This window comes from Callithrix jacchus, chromosome 18, assembly GCF_049354715.1.
Source record: "Callithrix jacchus isolate 240 chromosome 18, calJac240_pri, whole genome shotgun sequence".
Taxonomy (NCBI): Eukaryota; Metazoa; Chordata; class Mammalia; order Primates; family Cebidae; genus Callithrix; species Callithrix jacchus.
Genome location: NC_133519.1, coordinates 35734093 through 35751119, shown reverse-complemented (window position 1 = coordinate 35751119; position 17027 = coordinate 35734093). Strand labels below are relative to the sequence as shown.

General features: G+C 44.8%; 1 protein-coding gene and 1 long non-coding RNA gene across 4 annotated transcripts in view; one reads left to right on the top strand and one right to left on the bottom strand.

Annotated features, from left to right (window-relative positions):
- Window positions 1-10312, top strand: part of LOC144580273 (uncharacterized) — a 137709-nt gene extending 127397 nt beyond the window's left edge. Inside the window, exon 3 of the long non-coding RNA XR_013529573.1 lies at window positions 5139-10312. This is a non-coding gene — a long non-coding RNA (uncharacterized LOC144580273). The remainder of the gene's footprint in view (window positions 1-5138) is intronic.
- The window catches only part of FAM78B (family with sequence similarity 78 member B), a 109440-nt gene that overhangs the window by 58516 nt on the left and 33897 nt on the right, over window positions 1-17027 (bottom strand). The gene's annotated exons all lie outside the window — the stretch shown is intronic.

Sequence of the window (17027 nt, the reverse complement as noted above, 5' to 3'; positions counted from 1 at the left end):
ACTTCTCTCCTGGACAACAATGACAGCCCTTCACTGGTGTCCTTGTCTCCAGACTCTCTAATTCATCCTCCACAGTGCTGTCAGAGTGATGCCTCTAAAACACACAACAACCCCGGTTTAATATCCTTCAATGGCTTCAGAGGATGAAATGCAAGCTCCTTAGTCTATATTTTCATTTGCAAATGTCAGAAACCAACTTGAAGAAGCTCAGATGAAGAATGAACAAAAACATTGGTAGGATATGGGGAAAGTTCCTAGCAGAAAAGAACTATAAGAACTGGGCAGTTCCTGGGATCCCAGGGGCCAGAGCAGAGGCCTTCTCCATGGGGTGAGAAAGAGGCGTGTAGGGGCCCACAACCACACTCCTCTAGCAACATGCCATGAGGGGCAAGCTGGATTCTTCCTCCCCAGCTCCATCAGACATCTTGAGCAAGCATTGTGATTGGCCACCTTGGGTTGCATGCCCATCCCTTGGTAATTATTGCAGCCAGTAGAATGGGGAATGTAATTGGTACCTGGGTCCCAGGCCTGGCCCTAGTCCAAAGTGGGAAGAGGAGGAGTAGGATCTGGGTTGCAGAAGCCAGGAGAAGGTGCTGAACTGATGAGGACAAAAGCCCCCCATGATCTGTCCCGCTTTGGCCTCATCACTCATTATGCCCCACCAGGAGGCTGCCATGGCAACATCAGTCTCCTTGCAGTTTCCAGCACATACTAGTCTGCTTTATGCCTCTCTGCCTGGCTCACGGGTTTCAACACCCTTTCCTGGAACATCCTCTGCACCTTCTTTGCTTGGGTAATGCCTAGTCATCCTTCCAGATTCAGTTCACAGTTGCTTCTCCCCAGAATCCTTCCCAGAGCTCTTAAGCTAGATTGCTTCTCTTTGGGCTCTTAGCACAGCTGTGTGTCTCTGTTGTAGTCACTATGGAGTAACACTAAACAACGACAATGATAACAAAAACACGCAGCACCTACCATGTGCCATGCACTGTTCTAGGCACTTGGCATATTTTAATTCATTTGCTCCCATAACAACTCTATGAGGTGGGTTCTACTACTAGCAAGTAGAGCTTGCTTTATTGAAGCAAGGAAACTGAGGCACAGATAATTTATGTCACTTGCCTGAGATCACAGAGTTATAAGTAACAGAGCCAAGTTCAAACCCTGGAAGCATAGCTCTGAGTTCTTTAGAAATAATTTAACAGGCTTCAATCTACCCAGGTAGGCTGTGAGCCTTCCAGGGCAGATACTGTGACGGCCATCCTTGCTCTGCTGGTGTTGGCTGAGTCCCTCATGAAACACTGTCTGACAGAACTGAACAGAACCTCCTCTGTTGGGCAGCAGGAGGAGGAAGAGAGAAGTAGAAAAGGCCACTTGGGCCCTGGGAACGGGATTGTGGAGGACTGTGGAAGGAATGGAGTCACTGGAGTCCAGCCCCAGGTTGGCTACACCCTGGCAGACCTGGTGTGGAAGACGGGACACAGACACCCAGCAAGCTGGTCAGTACCCTATACACACCAGGTCACCTCTGAGAAATGTCTCTTCCCAAATCAGCTACACTTTCTCTCTCCAACATGTTTCCCATTCTTTAAGTGAATTTGGCTTCTCCTATGGTCAAGCAAGACTTGCCTGCATTGAGCTCTCACAATTGCAGTACGTTTCCATGTATAACTTGATAAGGCCTATGTAGGGGTGTGCATGCACTGGAGTGATTTTCACCCAAAGCTGATTTTCACCTATTAACTAAATTGAGCTAATCCCTGAGTTTAGCTTCTTTTTCCTACAGTTGTGGGACCAAGGGCCAGGAAGGTCTCTGACTCTGTCTTTCCTTGAATAAGCCACTGGATGCCCCCGACTCTGTTTCTCCAGTTGCATATTGAGGCTGACTCTAATTACCTGCCTCAATGGGCCTTGGAGCTCAGTATGACGGCCTATTTGTCTCCACTGGGAAGGCTAGTGGCAAGAGGAAGGGACTGCAACCTTCATGGCCAGTCATTAAACATGGTCCACGTTCCCTGTGAGTGGGACCTGAAACTGAACTACAACCTGACAGCAAATTAATCAATGTCAAAGTCAGATATGATGACAGAAGTCTTACTGAGTCATTCCTATGGGTCAGGTATTGAGCTAAACTATTAAAAGAATACAATCATCCCTCTCAGTCTGTGGGGGATTGGTTTTATGACCAATCCAAATACCAAATAAATACAAAATACCAAAATCCGCAGATGCTCAAGTCCCATATATAAAATGGCATAGTATCTGCATATAACCTATGCATATCCTCCTGTATACTTTCAATCATCTCTAGATTACCTATAATACTAAATACAACGTAAATGCTATGTAAATATTTGTGACACCATATTGCTTTTTGAATTTGTTATTGTTATTGCTGTATTATTTTTTTAATTTTTTTTTTTTTTTTTTTTTTTTTTTAAGACGGAGTCTCACTCTGTCTCCAGGTTGGAGTGCAGTAGCGCGATCTTGACTCACTGCAACCTCCGCCTCCTGGGTTCAAGCAATTCTTGGGCCTCAGCCTCTGGAGAAGCTGGGACTACAGGCGCATGCCACCAGGCCCAGGTAATTTTTGTATTTTTAGAGACGGGGCCAGGATGCTGTGAATCTCTTGACCTCATGATCTGCCTGCCTTGGCTTCCCAAAGTGCTGAGATTACAGGTGTGAGCCACCGTGCCCAGCCTATTACTTTTAACTTTTTTCTTTCCTGAATATATTCGATCCATGGTTGGCTGAATCCTTGGATGCAGAATCCATGGATACAGAGGGCTGACTGTCCTATCTAATTTAATCTTCACAAGCCTGTGTTAATCCTTTTGACAGTTATGATGAAGTATCTGTAGATGCCAGGCTCTATGTTGGACACTTAGGAAACAGCAGTGAAAAAAAACAAAGATCTCTGACTTGTATACGGACAAGCAATAAACACAATAAAGGAGTAGTAAACTATCAGGTAAACCATATAGTAGAACAGGATGACACAGTATGGATGAGGGCCAGGCGCGGTGGCTCATGCCTGTAATCCCAGCACTTTGGGAGGCCGAGGCGGGTGGATCACGAGGTCAAGAGATCGAGACCATCCTGGTCAACAGGGTGAAACCCCGTCTCTACTAAAGATACAAAAAATTAGCTGGGCATGGTGGCGCGTGCCTGTAATCCCAGCTACTCAGGAGGCCGAGGCAGAAGAATTGCCTGAACCCAGGAGGTGGAGGTTGCGGTGAGTCGAGATCGCGCCATTGCACTCCAGCCTGGGTAACAAAAGTGAAACTCTGTCTCAAAAAAAAAAAAAAAAAAGAAATAGTATGGATGAAATAGCAGAGCAAGAGACTGGGAGTACAGGTAGGCCTCACTGATACGATGATAACTGAGTAAAAATCTGATGGAAGTGAGGGAGTTGGCCATCTTGGGGAAGGGCATTAGGGACAAAGGTCTAAAGGTGGGAGCATGCTGGTGGGCTCAGGGAATGGTGAGAGGGAACCGTGAGGCTGGGAAGGAGTGACAATGAGGGAGATGAGGATGAGAGACGGTGAGGGGCCACATCATGTAGGGGTATAATATGCACAATAATATGTGGTAATTATTACATTATGTAGGCTACAATATTGAGTACCAATATTAGTCCCATTTTGGGAAACCGAAGCAAAGGAATATTACATATCTTGTCCAAGGTGACATAACCACGTACTGGAGCTGGGAATGCACCCACGTGGTCTCAGCTCAGAGCTTATATGTGCATCCTAATGTCAACACATGAAAACCAAGATGTTTCATGATATCTTCCCATATCAACCAACCTAGGCACAGTAGGACCTAAGACTCAGACATTTTTGATCTGGAAGGAATCCACGAGATCTCATCTAATTCTGTTGCGGTAGAAGGAACACAAGATTTTGAGGCTGCAGTTTGGGTCTTTCTCTTACTGGGTGACATATAATGTAACCTTTCTGAATGTCAGTATCCTCACCTGAACAATAGAGAAAAATCACTCCTGCTTTACAGGGTTGTAAAAACGGAAATGGGTACATTTCAAGGGCTCTGAAAAGTGCTGGCAGTTCCTCTTTCATTTCCTACCACTTCCCCAGCTTTTGGCAGCTGCAATCACTGAAGATCCATCTCCAAGTTCAATTCTACCCTAGACAGAGACAGCGTATATATTGGCTGCCTCCACCCCAATCATCACCAGTCCAGGAGGGAGCTTGGAATTAAGCCTTTCCTCAGACTTTGGGCAGAAGGGTTTACCTGCGACTATGGAGGACCACCTCCGTTTTTGTCTCAATACACGGAGAGTCCAACTTCCAGGAGACTCAGGATCTGGTGCTCGAGGAGTCTGACCTTGAGACTCTGCGGTCACATTTCTACCAGTTGGGGCCTACTGTATGTGCTCACAGCTCTGTTTAAAGTGTTAGACACATATTAGGTGCTCAATAAACAGTTATTGATAAGAGTACTAGTAGAAATGCAATTTGTCCAAAAATGTATTGCCAGTTTGAACAGATGTTGGTAAGGAAAACCTGGTGATGAAAAGAGAAAGACAAATTTAGTTCAAAAATGTGTCTGACTGCTACTGTGTGTGTGTAGCAGGGGAAGGGAGTGGGTCCAGTGAAACAAACACACCAAGGTCAGAGAGCACACAGACCACCTGCTGAGGGTAACCTGAAGGCTAAGGATGGTACCAAGATCCTATCTCATCTGTGACAGCCCTGGTCCATCAGGTGGCAAATGGATCCACACATAATTACTTGGCATGCACCTGTGATTATTTTAGAAGTAGCTGGTATAAAATACAGAGCCACCACATCAGACAAAGTATTTTGCTATTTGACGAAAACCACCTATGAAACTGGCCTCAGTAGTATAAGCTTTATTGTAGGAGCACTGGAAAACGTACAGGAAATAAAAACCTAAAACATAGGAAGTGAAGGAAATGTGGAAGCTGAGAAACAGGAGGGCTAAGGTAACAATAGTAATTCTGACACCCTATTACCTATGGGAGCTAAAGTTTTCTTCTTTGCAGTTCATCTCCTTTTATTCCTCTTTTATTAATTAATTCATTCATTTTACACTTTTTTCATTAATTTTATGTTTATTTCATTCCTCCTCTATTTATTGCTCACTCCATAAAGGCCATAATGGAGCTCTGAACGGACTGGAGAAAGCCTGAAGCAAGAGAAGAGGGATGCAAAGGGCCGTGGCAGAAGTCAGCAAGAGGACAGAGCCTGGGCTGGCAGTCAGACGCCTGGTCCTTGCGCTGGCACTGAATCACATTCTCCTCCTCTGCACTCTGTCCCTTATAAAGTAGGCAGTTAACACCTGCACTAATTTTCACTATGATAACTGAATGCGCTGTTGGTGTAAATGCCTAATAGTGAAAGGCTATCCACATGTAAATCACTGTTCTTTGGTTATAAGTTGGAGAACAGAGAGGGGGTTTCACAGCTGGATACCACTGCCAACATTCACAAGCTGGAGCCAAGAAAGGTCTGGTCTTTCGGCATCTCTTTCTACTTTCCCACTGGGAGAGAACGTGGCATTAAGTCTGTGAGAGACAGTGGGTGAGACAGGGTGACTAGGTTCCCTATGACAGACCCACTGACACATGGAGCATCTCTGGTTGGTTAGCAGATAAATATTAATAACCAAATATATATGCAGGGTAGAAGACGGATGGGTGTCCTGGGAGCCATCACTTTGATTGTCCCTTCTTAGATGCATTTAAGGATCTCAATGTCATAATTGCATAGAGTGCTGGAATGAAACAGGAAGCGTGGGAGGAGGTGAAGCAAGGTTCATGGGAGGAAAAATGGAGCAAAGTCGGGTCACCTGCTGGGGGGACAAGATGCAAATGTGATTGAGTTGTCTCTGGGAACACAAACGTGGGGATCCTGCTCACACCCTCAAGAGTCCAGGCTATGCTTCCCCGTCTGGGTGTGTGAGCAGTGGCAGAGGGCCCAGCTGTGCCAATTTGGTGCTCAGAGCCCCTGCTGTGGGTACACTCCTGTGTATATAGATTTAGAGCATCCCAGTGTATTGTTAGAATATTAAGAAAAAGCAGCATATGGCATATGCTCTGCATGCAATTCTGCTCCTGCTGTTAACTTAGTTAAACCCAAAGTCTGATTCTTTCTGCTTATAAAAAGGTGCTTTGCACAGGAACGAAAGCCCCAGGCCGAGTTTTTTTTTTTTTCCTTAATGTTATTTTTTTGAGGACTACATAGTCCTTAAATGATGAAGGGATTCAAGAAGCCCATTCTGCAATAAACAAAGCATTAAGCAAACACTCATGTGCCTTTTCTCCTAGGAAGTGTGTGAGACCTTTTCAGGCATGAATGTGGATGAATTTAGGAAATCCTCAATTTAATGTTTTACCTTGGCCCTTCTCCAGTGCTCAAACTTCTTGATTCCTGGTTCCTCCTCTTGTCTTCTCCTGTTCTATTCTGGGAAACCCTTGTCTCTGAGCTCCAGAGTAAAAATTGTAGTCCTCTCCTCCTCCTCCCCACTTTTCACCCCCACAGACCCTGCTGCTTCTCCTCCTGCACTTTCTCTTCCATTAACCTCATCCTCCCTTCTCCCACCACGATGGCTCTATTCAGGTCCCCCAGCCACTTTGTGCTGGCCTCTCCTTACTTTAATCCATTGTCACATGACCCCCTTCAACACAGCAATGGCATGTCACTGCCAAATTAGGACAATGTGCACATTAGGCATTCCAAGCCTTCGTAGACTGACCACAGGGTCTTACCTCTTGCTACTTTCTCATCTAATCCTATATGCTTTCTACCCTGGGTCACACTGCTCCCTCTGATTCAAGCCTTTTCAGGCAATTTGGTGAAAATGCCTAGTGACCCTGCCTCACCCAATGTCTTTCACAGACTCCATGCCATGTTCCCTCCCAGTGGGAAAGTGGAAAGAGATGCCCAAAGACCAGACCTCCCTTGGCTCCAGCTTGTGAATGCTGGCAGTGGCATCCAGCTGTGAAACCTCCTCTCCTCTGTTCTCTGACTTATAACCATAGAACAGTGATTTAGATGTGGATAGCCTTTCACAATTAAGCATTTTCACCAAATACGTGAAGTGGCTTCAGTAGCCCATCTCTGTCTACTGAAATCCAAATATCACCTACTCTGAAGTGCTTCCTCTCTGACAGCTGATCATGCCTTTCTTATCTTAGTCATTTCTGTGCTTAAATATTCCTCCGATGAGAATTTGTCACCCATGATAATAGGCACTGCTACACACCTTTGTGGCTTTCCACACACAGTAAACGTCAAGCACATTAAAAAAGGAGAAACTTACTGAAGTGCATGACGTGAAGCATGGACATAACAAGTCACTTGCTGGACTATATAGGGATGTGGATATAATATGCTGTTTCTTCTTTCTGCTTTTATGTAAGTATAGACAATCAGAGAAGACTAACGCTAGAGGAGGAGGGAGACAACCAAGATGTTTTGTATTTTCACACAGTTATCTAATGTATCCTGCTAAATCCTATGAGTTAATCTGCACAGTGGCTCTCAACTGGGGGCAATTTTGCCCTTCAGAGGTCACCTGGCTATGTCTGGAAACACGTTTGATCGTCACAGCTGGAAGGTACTACTGGCATTTAGTGGGGAGAGGCTAGGTATGCTGCTAAACATCCTATAATACACAGGGACAGCCCTCTGCTGCCACTCCAACAAAGAACTAACCAGGCCAAAATCCAATAGCACTGCTATTGAGAACCCTGAATTAATACTTATTAATTAAAATGAGTAGTATTAATCAAATTGAAAAAACGAACCCACAAACAAGTCAGGCGGCTTGTCCTAGACAGAACAACTATTTAAGTGGGAGATCCGGGGCTAAACTTCAGTTCCCTGACTCCCAGACCTGTGCTTTTTCTCCTGCATTGTCTGTACGTCTGCAAAGCCAGACACTGTGGCAGAACCGAGAAGAAATATGACCAATAAAGAGCTCTCTTTGTTGCTTGCTCATTACTAAGCCTGGCCAATGTCACAAGGCCGTGGGCCCAGGGAGAACTACTCGGTCTATCTGCACCTGACCTACGTGGCTTTTTTTTTTTTGGAAACAGGAGTCTCGTTCTGCTGCCCAGGCTAGAGTGCAGTGGTACAATCTTGCCTCACTGCAACCTCCACTTCCCAGGTTCAAGCGATTCTCCTACCTCAGTCTCCCGTGTAGCTGGGACTATAGGCGCACACCACCACGCCTGGCTAATTTTTGTGCTTTTAGTAGAAATGGGGTTTCATCATGTTGTCCAGGCTGGTTTTGAACTCCTGACCTCAAGTGATCTGCCTGCCTCAGCCTCTGTAAGCGCTGGGATTACAGGTATGAGCCACTGTGCCCAGCCCCATAGGTGCTTTTGAATAGTGCCTCCAAATTATGTAAGACAATGACAATGTCAGAAGCCTAGCAGGCAGCTAAGGCCCATCCCAGTAGGCCAGGCAAAACTGCTCCAGAGTTGGAGCAACTCCACTGTCCATGTTAGAGAGGGGGATAAAGGAGAGCAAACTACCTCACCAGAGTGGGCAGCTGAACCCTCCAGCAGACACTGACTTTACTGAGGCCGTGCAACAGCAAGGTTAGTCTTCCTGGTTCAAAGAGCTGTGATGAAGTCTGGGAAGCAGCCCAAGGAGAGCAGATATCCTTGTGATGGGAGTAACATGCTGGGAAGTGTAACACCAAGCCTTCCTCGGTTACTGAATTCCTTGACTCGAGAGAGCAGAGAGGTAGTATGCCAGCACAGAGGAGATGGAGGGGCTTAACAGTCACAGATCACAGATGCCATTTTTCCTGAGCGTTTGGGCCCGTGTCCTAAAACCCACCACCTGCATGAGAGCAGTGGGGTGGAGGGCTGGGGAGGACTGATGTGGACAGGAGAACTTGGGGGGCATGAGCACATCCTCAAGTTTGCGAGGTAGCCATGTGTGTCTGTGAGAAGTCCTATCTTAGGGAGCTCTGGTGGGCAGAACTGGGCTGCATGGAGAATAAAATCTGACCAATTTGGGCTCAAGATGAGGAAGAATGGGGAGAATTACCTAAAATGGCACAAAGTTCAGCCATTGGGATTCAGGGTAAGTCGTGTTTCTTCTAAAGACACTCAAGGAGTTCCTAATTGGGAACCCCCAAGGTCCTGCTATGTTTTATGAAAAAAAAAGTGAGGTTACATGGCTAGGCACTAGTTGCAGGGGCTGAGCTGAAGACCCCAGCGGCAGGGCTGTCTAGGGTGGGAGATGGAACTCGAAAAAACCCTGCCCTCACATGGCAGAAGACCTCGGGCTGAAGACCCAGGTCTTAAATCGCAGTGATGGTGTAGGTGCACTGCTCTCCCTCTGATGAAAGCTGTTGACTTCAGTTGAGAGAAAATTCTGCTTCAATCTGAGGCTGAATGTCAGGAAGGCCATAAAAGGCAAGGCCTAGCCAACATAGTGAAACCCCGTCTCTACTAAAAATACACAAATTGGCTGGGCATGGTGGTGCGCACGTGTAATCCCAGCTACTCGGGAAGCTGAGGCAGGAGAATTGCCTGAACCTGGGAGGCAGAGGTTGCAGTAAGCTGAGATCATGCCACACTATACTCCAGCTTGGGAGAAAGAGCAAGACTTCATCTCAAAAAAAAAAAAAAAAAAAAAAAAAAAAAAGGCAAGGCAAGGCCAAAGCACAATTTTTCTCCAATTTAAAAAACTTGTCAGATGTCTCCACAGTAAGAGCAATGGCTATGAAGACTAGAAACCTATTAGCTATCACCACAAAATGACAATGGAGTAAGTATGACGTGTTTAGTGAGATCCTATCAGTGTAACACTGGGATCAAGCAGTTCACATAATAGCAGAAAGGGTATGTTTTGGTTTTTCTGTCCTCTCTTTGTCACCTAGAAGAGAGGTTTCAAACCTCCCCTCTGCCCTAACCCTCACAGTGTGAAGAACATGACAAACTGGACTTGACTGGCATTGTGAGTTCAAAATCTAGCTTGCAATTTAAGTGTGACCCAAGTCATTTAGTTTTTATTTTGCAGTTTCCTTATCTGCAAAATAGGGATAATACTGTTTACCTTTACTGGTTAATTGTTGAGGACTGAGATGTGTGTGAAGTGCAAAAACAAAAACAGGCATGTGGCTGGGCACAGTGGTTCATGCCTGTAATCCCAGCACTTTGGGAGGCCGAGGCAGGCAGATCACGAAGTCAGGAGATTGAGACCGTCCTGGCCAATATGATGAAACCCCGTCTCTATAGCTGCGCATAATGGCACGCACTTGTAATCCCAGCTACTCAGGGGGCTGAGGCAGGAGAATTACTTGAACCCAGGAGGCAAAGGGTGCAGTGAGTCGAGATTGCACCAGTGCACTCCAGCTTGGCAAAAGAGCGAGACTATGTCTCAAAAAAAAAAAAAAAAAAAAGGCAACCCAGGTTTTTTTTTTTTTTTTGAGACGGAGTTTTGCTCTTGTTACCCAGGCTGGAGTGCAATGGCGCAATCTCGGCTTACCGCACCCTCCGCCTCCTGGGTTCAGGCAATTCTCCTGCCTCAGCCTCCCGAGTAGTTGGGATTACAGGCACGAGTCACCATGCTCAGATAATTTCTTGTATTTTTAGTAGAGACGGGGTTTCACCATGTTGACCAGGATGGTCTCGATCTTTTGACCTCGTGATCCACTGCACCCGGCCCAACCCAGGTTTGTACAAAGTAAGTGGCTTGTGAACGTCAACCATTGTTACAAAGGGCTTTACCATATGCCATCTCCCTTCTTGTACAGCAGTGGGAGATTCCCTCCAACCTCCCAGTGAATGACTCTCCACCTAACTGTTGCTCTCTCTTGCCAAATTATGCCACTTAATTAGACAAAGATTTTCATTTAGGATGAAGTCACCAAGTTCAAAAGCCACTTGACTCTAGTTTTCTGTGAAGAAACCACTATAAAGATAATACTACATCAGCTAAGTGTACCAAAAAGACCAGCTTTGTTATTTTCTGCCCCATGTTGTCAGATATAACAGTGACCTGAGTTACAGTACCAATTTATTAGGGTGATGAAACTGCTTCATGGTATCTGCTGGTTTCTCAAGATGAACCATGACGAAAATGATAAGGGCAGTTTGTAGGGGTGTGACTGCCATATTTTTGCCTTCTGGGATATGAGAACAATCTCTAGGGCTGGTCTAAGGTTATCAGCAGCACTGAGAATTTGCTGAGGAATTGGAGCTTCTAACAATGAGGGAAGGTATGAGTTATTTATTAAACTGGTAGGATCTTGGCAGGGCAAGGGTATTGCTGACTCTGAGAATAGCAGAGTGGCCCTCCTTTTCTGAGAACAAGATTTCTGCTAGAGGTTAGACCCAAAGTTCTTCTATTTGGCTTCTTGGAGGAAGAACAAGGGCTGAGCTCTGCACAGCTGCCTGTCCTGACCTAGGAGCTTCATGATAGTACTGGAAACTCCTCATAAGGTCCCTTCTGGTCTTCCTCAAGAGCTGGTTAAGGGAATTCTCAGGAGAAGAGAGGATACTTGTTATTGTGTAACTTTAGGTTTAGAGTTACACTTTCCTAAAGATAGATGTATGTTAGAGATACAATTTCTTAGACAAAACGAAACCTGCATTTTGCATATTCTGTCAGTAGGTGACACTGATATGAACCAAAACACAAAATGTCTTTGCTTCATGTGGGGATCTTTCTGCAAATCCCACAAATGTCTAACTGTTCATTTCAATGTTTAAAATATATGCACCTTAATATAGGCAACACATTAAGTTATATGCAATATTAAAATTAAGATTATATGCCATATTAATCTGTAAAATTGAGCAATCTTTTAAAAAAAAGAACTGTAAATATAATGTGGAATAAGGAATCTGATTTTTAGTGGTTAGAAATGTATTCCAGCACTAATCTCATGCCTAATTAATTAGAGTGGGTGTTTGCACAGCTGTTGGCTTCAGGCTCTGGCCTTTCTCAGGCTGCCTGCTTCAACTGCATCCTTCTCTGACGGCCACTCATGAGGTACTTACCATTATAACTGCCCTGTTTCACAACTCTCATCTCCTTTCCCTAAACATTATTATTTGTTGAGCACTTACTTTATACCAGGAACTAAGCAAGATAACTTCGTGCCACTAGTGTCATTTCATCCTCACCACCCCAAAAGTTACGTGTACTTACCTCCATTTTACCAATGGGAGACTGAGAGCCAGACCTGCCTAACTCCCACGCTATGCTCTCCCCACTATCTCGCTCCTCAGGTTCAGAGAAAAGGAAGTTTGGAGGGTTTCCCCAGGCTGACGGGTTTCTTTGCACTGTCCCTACAACATTCATTTTCTCCTGTCAGAAGGGAGAAATGCTCTACTTTATCCTTTCAGAAAATAAGACAAAGCAGTCCCCCACTGCACCATTCTTTTACTCTAGGGATTCCCTGAATGAGTGTGCATATAATATTTATTTACTGATTCATAGAATTTTACTGCCAATGGGGACTTGGAGGGCATTTAATCAAACTCCCTTTCTTTGCAGAAAAATGAAACAGAAGTGCAGTGTTACTCCTCGTCAAGCAACTAGTTAGCGGCAGAGACAGGACTGGAGCTCAGGTTTCCCATCTTAAGATTGGGCTGAGTACCCACTAGCTTTTCCAAATCATTTCAGACAGTTCTGAAGAAGTGGCCATTTGAAATGCATCAGAACATTAAAATAATGGTAATAATAATAATAATAGGTATAGAGGCTAAACTGGCTTAAAAAGACTGGAGCACATGAATTTAATAATACCTAAGAAGGTTAGACCAGCAGTTATCCACAGAACATTCTGTTCCTGATCGTGATATCATGAGGGTCATTGGAGAATATGGGGATCCATTCATAATGATAACTTAAAACAATTACAAAATGCCCCCATCGTCCCTTTAATAACCCAATTTATATCTGTCATCCATTATGCACTCTAAAAGTTTGTGTCTGGAATCTATTTATAATTTGAACACATCCTGTTTCTGGGAGTAATGATTTTCGCACATTTACTACCGACAGCGTAAAGTACTCCTTTCTTTTATTTGTCCTAAAACTATCAAGCTCTTTGGCTCTGCTCAGCAGGGCAGGATGAGAAGCCATTATCATCTTTCATCTGAAGAATTATTTTTAAAGAAGCTAATTAAATAAAAACAGGTATGTTACAAGACAGGCATCTTACAATGAAAACGGGTATGTCACTATGCAAACACATTTATTGGGTCAGTTGTGAGGTCCTTACACACTCCCTGAAAAAGTTCAGTCCACCTACAGAGGTTAATTTTCCCCAGATGACTTCCAGTTGGAACTACTTCCATAGGAATTTTCTCTAAACACCTGTATCAACATGGCTTATATTTGCCCCAGAAGAAAAAATGAAAAAAAGCAAGACCAGTGGGCAGGAGTGTGTAAAGCATAAAGTATAACAGCAATGACATCTTGAAAACACATTGTTTTCAAAGTCCAAAACTCTGAAGGAACCAAGCCAGAGAGAATTCCAAATGAAGCTGTTTCCAACATGGTCTCAGGGTTCTGGACTACCTCCCCCAAACAACACAGGAGCAGTCACAGCACTTTTAACTCACCCCCATGACTCTGTCAACTGTAGAGGGGAGGTCTAGGCCCAAAGGACTTTCTTTCCTCTGAATTGTCCCATTCTGTGTGTGTTCTGCAAAGATGGTGCAAAGGTTAACAATCCAAGGTATTTTAGAATCAGTATAGACCAAACCTATATTCCAGAAGTTGGTTTTTGACATATTAACAAGAGATCCAGTCTCCCAAGACCCAGAAAATCCCTAGGGGTTCCTGCATTCTCAAGATGGAGCAGAAGGTACATTGCAAGCCTCAGTGCTAAATCTTTTCAAACAGCTCTTTTAAAGGGGATTGTCACTCACCAGTATTGTAGGAGGACTAAGTACAGTGTCTTAAACAAACCTGCCAGTAATTTGCTTGTCTGTGAGACCAGCTGGGAACTAGCAAAGGACACTGAGGATGTAACAGAACCAGGCTGTAAGAATTCTGATGCATGGAGGGGATCAGAGGTTTAATAAGAGTTCAATCTTTTAGCCATGTCTGAATTCACAGCATGGCTTTCTCCAAGAAGTGCCAAGTGCTTTAAAGATGACGCGCTAATCTTCACAGAGCCTGGGTAATGGAAAGCCTGAGCCTGCAGGGACAGGGTGTGAGGGTTGGGGACGCTGACTTCTAGCTGTGCGCTGGCCTCGTGAGCGGATCAGTGACGTGGGTGGCAGAGCAGCCACCTCCAGATGCCTCATCTCTCTGCCCTCGCAGCTGCTGCTGTCCCTGCCAACTCTCACTCCAGTGTCATTATAAACCAGGATCCCTTCTTCTTCCCCTCTTTACAAAACATAACTTTATTGCTAAGTAGTGGCAAAAAATAAAGGCACCAAAGAGCAGCTAAACAAGTAAAGGGCAACAGGAAGATCTACCAAAAAGAAAAAGCAATGAACTCCTGGAAGGTAATGTTATGAGGTGGAAAAATCCACCTCTACCTGAGGCCCCAGGCTACCCTGCCCCTAACTGGGCTGGGGACTCTGATTTAGAACAGTTGCAGCAAACAGTTTGCCTGGATGGTCAATAGCCTAGGCTCCTGCTTAGTTCCTGAGAGGGAAGAGGGTCTGGATGCCAGGTGGGGAGCTCAAGTTGCTGTGTGTTAGCACAGTGCCTGGCACACAGTGGTCATGCACTGACATCTGCTAACTGAATGTACTTGTATGGCCCATAACTATCATGTGAGGGAGGTGTTATGACACTCTGTGAGGTCACTAAGCTCCTAATGGAAAGAGAAGGGGCCTGAACCTAGATCTTATTTTAGTCCCTTACTTTGTCTACTGATCTATAGAAAAGGAGTGGTCCAGGACGACCTGCTGGAGAGACCAGGACGCTAGAAGGGAGGAGACCAGTTTTCTATGCCCAGAATGCTAGACAGGAAAAAAACGTGGAGAGCTAGTTGAGGAATGGCATGCGATTTCTTTTTATGTGCTAGCCCTGATTTTCAACAGTGGTTACTGGTTCCCAGGAACCCTGTACTGAGGACTCTGGGCTGCATCTGACTCAGCAGGGCAGCGTGCTATGATCAATTAGCCACGTCTGCCACAGGTATGCAAAGGACTCAACACTTTGACTAAAGATGTCCACCATCCACCAGATTTTCTTTTTCTAGTCCAACCTATTTAATTTAGAGATAATGAAATTAAGCATCAGAAAACAGATATAGTCTAAGTCCTACAGCTGGACAGCTGATATGTGAACCCAGGATTCTAGAGTACAAGTCCAGTCCTTTTTTTTTTTTTTTTTTTTTACTGTGTTAGCTCTCCTGGTCCTAATACTAGTTATAGCTCCACAAGTATGAATACATGCGCTCCCTGTGACTCAGTTTCGTCACCTGCAGATCAGAGGAAATAATACCCATTTTACCTATCTCACGGAAATACTGACAATCACATAAAATACTCTATCTCCAGAATGTTGAGTTCTGAGGCCCATGTTCTTGCTGCTGTACCATAATATTATTAGTAGATAGATGTGGAAACACGGAAAGCCATAAGCAGTCCCACAAAATGCAGAGAAGTACTATGGGAAGTAAGGAATCTGGGCTCTAGACTCTGCTTCAATTGCTCCATACCTGCAGGCTTCCTGTCTCCAACCACACATGCAGGAACACAGGAGGGAACCACGGCTAACAGGACAAACAGACCTTGGTCCCCCTTGTAGGCAGCTGGTTTCAGGTGTGTCTTAGAACAGAGCAGGTTGCTGGAGGCAAAAACTCCTGGCGGGGCAGGGTTTCCACCCTCTTAGATCTCTCTACCCCTCCTTCCTGCTCTCACAGTGGACGTCCCACTAGTCAATGAGTATGAACCTGGGACACTGCACCTAGACTCTCACCTCTATGGAAAGAGGATGACGGCAGTAGGACCTAGAGGGGAGTGAGGCTGAGTTCCTGGGACTTGAGTTGCTGGTTTCCTCTTGTCTGCCTTCTACTTCTGCCTCTCCTCATCAAAGGCTCCATCCCCACCTCCCCTGCTCTCTATCCCCTCCTCCTCCTCTTCATGATTCACTCTCTCTGGTCCTTCAGTGAAGTTGCCATCCCCTGTGGTTCTCTTTCTTCATCCTCAATATCACAGGGATCTCAAGAAAAAGCAACGCCTCCACCCAGACCCCCACCACGACGCATATTTTGAAAGCACTGTTTTTTGTTCCCTTTTTCATAAGAACAGCCCGCTGCCCTTATCTCTCTTCCTAGAGTGACAGTTGCCATTGAGTGGAGGTCATGGTTTGGCTTAGTGGTGTTTAGAGAGAGATCACTCACCAGCCTTGGATTCATGGGATTGCAGGGCTAAAAAATCCTAGCAAGGTCATTTAGTTTAAGCAGCCACTGGAAGCATCTAATACTTAGATTTCTAAGTACTAGATGTATTCTTGAACACAAAGAGCTCAATAGTTCACAAGCAGCTCGTTTTGAGGGTCCGAGAAGTTTCCAGTGTTCCTCTCCATTTGTTTATTTTTGAATTGTCTCTGTTCACTAGAATGTCAACTCCAAAAGGGCAACAAGATTTTTGTCTGTTGTATTCATTACTGCATCACTATTGCCTAGAATAGTGCGCTGCACATGGCAGGTACTCAAATATTTGCTGAATGAATTAGTAGTTGGTCTTGTTTATAATCCATAGAGCCTTTCCAGATAATCTTTTTCATCTCCTGCATGACAACCCCACAAATAATTCCAGATAGTTTCCACGTTCCCTGAACTGTCTCCCTCCCTGAATATCATATGAAGAATTTCCAGACCCTTTGTCATGTTGGGGTATTCTCTGAATGTACCCCAGAATCACAAAGCAGCAAGGCGGACACCAGAAATTTTTCTAACTAGCCCACATTCTCATTTTACAGACAAGAAAATGGAGGTCCATAAACGTACAGCAGCTTTGTTAGAAGGGGAAGCTTAGAATCAGGGTTTTATCCAGTTGGAGATGAGCCAACGTAAGAAACTTTGCATGTAAAACAAAT